At 35.3% G+C, this 6,828-nt stretch overlaps 1 pseudogene; it reads left to right on the plus strand.

Annotated features, from left to right (window-relative positions):
- The first annotated feature begins 909 nt into the window (after positions 1-909).
- LOC118998866 (60S ribosomal protein L27a-like) lies at positions 910-2,176 on the plus strand (annotated as a pseudogene).
- Positions 2,177-6,828: the final 4,652 nt, after the last annotated feature.

Here is a 6,828-nt window from a genome sequence, read left to right on the forward strand (position 1 = left end):
TATATTCTCATTGTTGGCCCAGATTTCACAACTACTGTTGTTTTGTTGGGCAGTTTCAACTCAGTTAGAATCACTTTGGAAAGTGATTCTATTATAAGTTTACTCACTTTTTCTTTGGTAGAACACCTTAATAAAACTGCAAACAGAAATAAAAAGTGAATTTCTTTTTGCTGATTGTTGAGACTTACAAAAAAAAAATCTGTTCCCAAAGATCCTTTTACTGTATAAAAAACTTATGACTTCAAACCTCAGTTTTTAAATAAAGTTTTGGTTCATGATGTGATTTAGTTTCTTAAAAAAGCCTAGAAAAACAAATTAACACTCAAGCACTTGTGTTCCAACATGCTATGGAACAGAAATGCCTTATTTTCACAGAGACTGAGAAAAAGTTACTTCTACTTTTGGTCATTGAATAATTACATCTTATCAATTAATCAATCAATCATGCTAGACACACCTTTGAGAGATATAACTAAAATAGCATTTAATTTTTTTTCATTTGGCAAAGATAGCTTCATTTTTAAATATTAAAGTGAATCTTAATTTAACTATATGGAGCATGAATTATACATATTCACATGCCAAATGAATAAAAGAATAAAATAGATAAAATAACTCTCAGATGTTTACCCTGAAATTTCAATTAAAATATTTATTAATTTTGATATCTGAGTCTCGTAAACATTTATATTTATTTATATATATTAATATATATAATTACAATAGTGCATTTGTTTAGAATATTAGATAAAACAGCAGTAAGTTAACTTATAAAGCTAGTAGAAGCCAAAATAATTGTCAACAAATCTGATAAACCTTACATACTAAATTTAAGGTTTAGCTGTAACTCAAAAGTAATAGTTTCCTGACACTTCACAGAGGCTTCCCTCTTGCATCTTGGCCACCAACATGCCATCCAAACTGAGAAGGACCTGGGAAGGTCAAGGCCCCGTGGGCCATGACCAGGGCTGCAAGGGCAAGCACAGAAGACCCGGGAAGGAGGCCAAGGTAATGGGTGGCTTGCATTACCACAAGATCAACTTCAACAAGTATCACTTAGTTTATGCCGGGGAAGTTGTTATAAGGCATCACCACTTAAAGAGGAACCAGAGCTCTGTCCCACTGTCAACCCTGATAAACTGTGGACCTTGATGTGGAGAACAAGGCCAACAAAATGGGATTTGTCCAACTAAGACAGCATAAAGTACATAAAACAAAGTGCAATCACTTATGTCAACTAAAATGGCTGTCAGTCAGCCATGATTTTGTTTCAAAAGGAAAATTACCTGTGTTCAGAGCAGATACATCTGTCAAGGAGACACACTTAAGATATTTGCACACATGATCAGAGTAGTCGTGTCTGCAAAATTGGACCACCCATAGATAAGCTCCTGGGGAATTTCCCCACTTGCCATTAGGGGTGCCAAGATACTTATCAAAAAGAATCAGAAGGGTGGAGTCCATCACTTTCAAGGTGTAACTGAGGCAGGTTCCAGGCTACTGCTGAGACAACTGAGTTTCACACACCAGTACTGTTCATGCCATGCTGATCTTCCTTGGCATCAGCCACTATGGAGGCTCTTCCCTGCTGGAGTGAGGACTTTTCCTGCCCTGCTGCCACCTGACTCTGGAGATCCTTCCTTGCAAGATGCTGACAACTCCCTTGCCCACCATGCTGTCTCCTGAACCTGCAGACTGAGACTCTGGGACTCGGGTTTTCTGTCCCCCAGTGATTGCCCTCTGTGTGTGTGTGTGTTATATTGCTCTTAGATTGTTAGTGTCAGCAGGATATTAACGTATATTAATGTTCCACTTTGAGTGAACCTGCATTCAATAAAAGCTGAGTGAATAGCATAGACACTGTGTGTGACTCTTGTCTATTCCTTGGTACTGGGCTGCTCATCAGGCAGCTGGTGGAGCACCTGCCTGATGTACTTACAGGAAAGACTGTATAACGAGCAGATGCTTGTGCCACTAGGTCAGTGAGCAGACACAGGTAAATGCTGCCAAAAACAAAACTGGAGCTGCTCCCATCTTTGATGTGGTGCAATCGGGCTACAAAGTTCTGGGGGAAGGAAGGCTCCTGGAGCAGCCTGTCATTACGATGGTCAACTTCTTCACCAGAAGAGCTGAGAAGATCAACAGTGTGTTGGTGGGGCCAGTGGTGTCCCGGTAGCTTGAAGTCAGAGGGGAATTCATTCAATTCTCACAAGTGCTTTGACAAAAAAAGAAATAGTTGCCTAAGAACTCTTTTTTGTTTATCTTTGGTTTTGTTTTTTTTGTTGTTCAAGTACAGTTGTCTGCCTTTTTCCCCTGACCCCAGCCATCCCCACCGACCTCCCCTGATTCCATTCCTACTTGGTTTTGTCCATGTGTCCTTCATAGTTGTTCCTGCAAACCCTTCACCCTTTTCCCTCCATTATCCCCTCCCACCTTCCATCTGGTTACTGTCAGTTTGTTCTTAATTTCAATATCTCTGGTTCTGTTTTGCATGCTTATTTGTTTTGTTGATTAGGTTCCACATAAAGGTGAGATCGTATGGTATTTGACTTTCACCGCCTGGCTTATTTCACGTAGCATAATGCTCTCTACTTCCATCCATGCAAGCTATCACAAAGGGTAAGAGCTCTTTCTTTCTTTCTGCTGTGTAGTATTATTTTGTGCTTTATCACCACGTTTATCAACTACTTATTATAATGTCAATTCATTATGTATTTTGGAGATTAAACCAGTGTCTGATGTATGATTGGCAAACATGTTCCCCCATATGGTTGATTCCCTTTTCATTTTAATGATGTATTCTTTAGACATGTAGAAATATTTTAATTTCATGTAGTCTAATTTGTTCATTTTTTTCTTTCCTTCCCTTGCCCTAGGAGATATACTAGCAACAATATTGCTACATAAAAGGTCTGAAATTTTACTGCCTATTTTATGCTAGGACTTTCATGCTATTACAACTTTTATCTAAGTCCTTTATCTGTTTTTGTTTATTATGGTTCATGGTGTGATTTCCAAAATATATAAAGAACTCATACAACTCAATAAAAGGAAGGCAAACAAGTCAATTAATAAATATTCAAAGGACTGAATAGACATTTCTCCAAGGAAGACATACAGAGGGCCTATAGACCTATGAAAAATGTTCAATATCACTAGTCATCAGAAAGATGCAAATTAAAACCACGATGAGCCCTGGCTGGTGTAGCTCAGTGGACTAAGCATGAGCCTGCAAACTAAGGGATCGAGGTTCAATTCCCAGTCAGGGCACATGCCTGGGTTGCAGGCCAGTTCCCAGCAGGGGACACACAAAAGGCAACCATACATTGATATTTCTCTCCCTCTCCCCTTCCCTTCCCCTCTGAAGATAAATTAATAAAATCTTTAAAATATATAAATAAATAAATAAGCCACAGTGAGATACCACTTCAGACCTGTCAGAATGGCTGTCATTCATAAATCAACAAAAAACAAGTGTTGATGAGGATGTGGAGAAAAGGGACCTGTAGTGCACTATTTGTGCAAATGCAGACTGGTGCAGTCACTGTGGAAAACAGCATGACATTTACTAAAAAAATTAAAAATGAAACTGCCTTATGACACAGAAGGCCCACTGCTGGGAATGTACCCCAATAATCCTGAAACACTAATTCAAAAGAATTTATGCAACCCTATGTTCATAGCAGCACTATTTGCAATAGGTAAGTGTTGAAAACACTCAAGTACCCATCAGTAGATAAGTGGATTAAAAAACTGGGGTATATTTACTCAGTGGAATACTATGGAGCAGAAAGAAAGAAGTCCTACCTTTTGTGACAGCATGGGTGGAGCTATAGGCTATTATGTTAACAGGGAAAGATAAATACCATAAGATCTCACTTCTCACTGGAATCTAATGAACCAAGTAAACTACTGGGAAAAATAGAACCAGAGACATAGAAACAAGGAAGAGACTGGTAGCTGTAGGAGGGGAGCAGGGAGTGGAGGAATAGTGGAAGGAAGTGGAAGGGACTAGTCAAAAACCATGCATAAATGATGCATGGACATGGACAATGTAGACGGGATCGACTGCGGGTTAGAGGGGTGGGCTGGGTGGTGTGGGCTGGTTGGAATAGGGAAAAGACTGGGACAACTTTAATAGAAGAAATAATACAACATAAGAAAAAATAAAATAATAGCTGTTCCACAAAATGTCAAGTCATGTCAATGTCAATGTCAATGTCTGTACATACTTTTTTTGTAATAATAGCAATAATAACGTTTTTTAAAATATCTGACCTGTCCACTAGAGCATTGTAGTTATTATGAAGTAAGAAATTCATTGACCTGTTAAAAAGTTGTTTTCTTTTCTTATCTATGGAACTTTAGGAAAGATTAAATAACATATATATTTTTCATAATTTAAATGTTTTGATTAGATGGAAAAAAGCAAGCTTCTTTTAATAAATTACATAAAGATATGTTTCCCCTCTGGTAAGAAAATGATTACATTTTATTTATTACAATATATCATAGATGTCCAAACAAGTTAATATGAATGAAAAGTCATATTTTTAATGTTGTGTAATACCTTGTAGTAACAATGAGTTATATGTTTGCCCAATGTCTTCTCTACTGTCTTAAACTTGATATAGTCCAACATTTTATTATTAGTGATAATACAACACACATCCTATTGTTACAGGTTGAATTGAGTCTTACAAAAATGCATATGGTGAAGTTAGAAATCAAGCAAATTAGAATTAAATGCATTTGAATGTAATTTGAAAGGGTTAATTAAGTTAAAATGAGCTGATTGGGATAAGCCCTTGTCCACTAGGACTGGCGTCCTTATAAGTGGAGATTAGGATAGGCATGTACACAGGGAGCACCTTGTGAAGACAGGGAAACATGGCCATCTGTTAGCCAACAGGAGAAGCCTCAGAAGTAACCAGCTATGCCTCCACCTTGCTTTTAGACTTGTAGACTCCTGAATTAGGACAAAGTTTTAGTTATGTCACCCAGTCGGTGGTAGTCTGTTCTGGGAGCCCTAACAAGGTAATACAAAGATATAAAATTTTCAAGAAATATGCATTCATGCCTTGGCTGGTTGGGCTCAGTGAACTGAGAGCTGGCCTGTGAACCAAAAGGTCACTGGTTCGATTCCCAGTCAGGCTACATGTCTGGACTGAAGACCGGTCTTCAGCTGTGGAAGTATGAGAGCCAACCAATTGATGTATGTCTCACACATTTGTTTCTCTTTCTCCCTCCTTCCCACTCTAAAAATAAATACATAAAATCTCTAAAAAAGAGAAATATACATTCATTATTTTAATGCATTAATCTTTACATAAAGAAAACTTTCAATAGTGGAGTAGTTGAGTCAGAATTGAGACACGCACATATATAAGCATATATATGTGTGTGTGTGTGTGTGTGTGTACTTAATTTCAACAGGCATTTCTAAACATTTCTAAAATGTTTATAAGAATATATAATAGAGGTGTCAATTTGTCAAAGTTGTGTTTCTTTTTTAAATTTTTACCACTTTAATGATTAAACATTGATGCATATTTACACATTACACATCTACATAATACATATAATACACATATATTAATAAGTATTGATACAATTACATATATACTAAAATTTTATTTTTTCAGTACAACTGATTACATTGAACTTTTTACACATTTTCTAGTCACTTGAATTTTCTTATTATTTTGTTTGATTGCTAGTTTTTAGACATTTGCATAATTGTTCTTGGTTCATATTGGCTGGCTTGTTTTTTATTGTTTTCCCTTCTTGAAAAAGAAACAAAGAGGATATTAGGAATAAAAATTGTAAAACAAGAGCCCAGGACATATCAATAGAGAGCAGAGCACCAGGGCAGACAGTGATTTTTTTTGTTTGTTCCATAGAGAAAAAAAAGTAATGACTAAGTTTTCAATGAAAATAAGTGTGATGGCATGCATTATAATCACACATGTTTTGTTGATTGTAGATTCTATATTTATAAAATACACTAAAGAATGTCTTTAAAAGTACTATTGCCTTTAAATTCCATGAATCATAAAGTTGAGTAAATTGTATGGTAGAGGATTAGTTTTCTGCAGTAATCATAAGTAAGTAATTAACTATTAAATCTATTCAGTGGTAACATATGATTTTTTGAGCAATAACTGTGACATTATTTATGTAGATTTAATATGCAAAGTGGTAATTTGTGCTTTGAATTATCACCTAGAAAAATTAAGCTACAATCTAATGGTTTACACTGACATTTAATTCCACAATAACTGATTACAGCATTATATTCCATTATATTTTGGAACCCATTACAGCTTTATAGTATTATAAATAATTTATCTTCTTCCCACTGGTTCTTATACTATATAAATATACTATAGCATGTTTATATTGCACCTATTCTTTTCATGTTAACATGATTTATCTCATTCTATATATTAAATACCTTATATCCTTAACAATTCAACCGCTATATTATTTTAACACTATTGGTGAAAAGTCTGTACATACTTTTTTTCTTTTAATGTATAGAAGGGGGACCATTTAGTGTATTTGTATTACATACAAATTAACATGTGTTCACTGAAACTTAATAAATAGAAAATGAACCCCTGAAAATTATTATGGCATTAATTAAATTACATCATGATTTTTAACTAGAGTTTTAAAAATAATACTATATTGACATTTCAGTGCTTTGAAACCAATTTTCATTAAACTCTGATCTAATTTAATTACACTTTTATATTCTTACTCTGAAAAAAAGAACAGCTCTTATGTTTTGAAACAATTTATGTTATAGACTTTCTAGGAAAT

The sequence above is a fragment of the Sturnira hondurensis genome, unplaced genomic scaffold (genome assembly GCF_014824575.4).
Source record: "Sturnira hondurensis isolate 20B ecotype Veracruz unplaced genomic scaffold, ASM1482457v3 Scaffold0014384, whole genome shotgun sequence".
Taxonomy (NCBI): Eukaryota; Metazoa; Chordata; class Mammalia; order Chiroptera; family Phyllostomidae; genus Sturnira; species Sturnira hondurensis.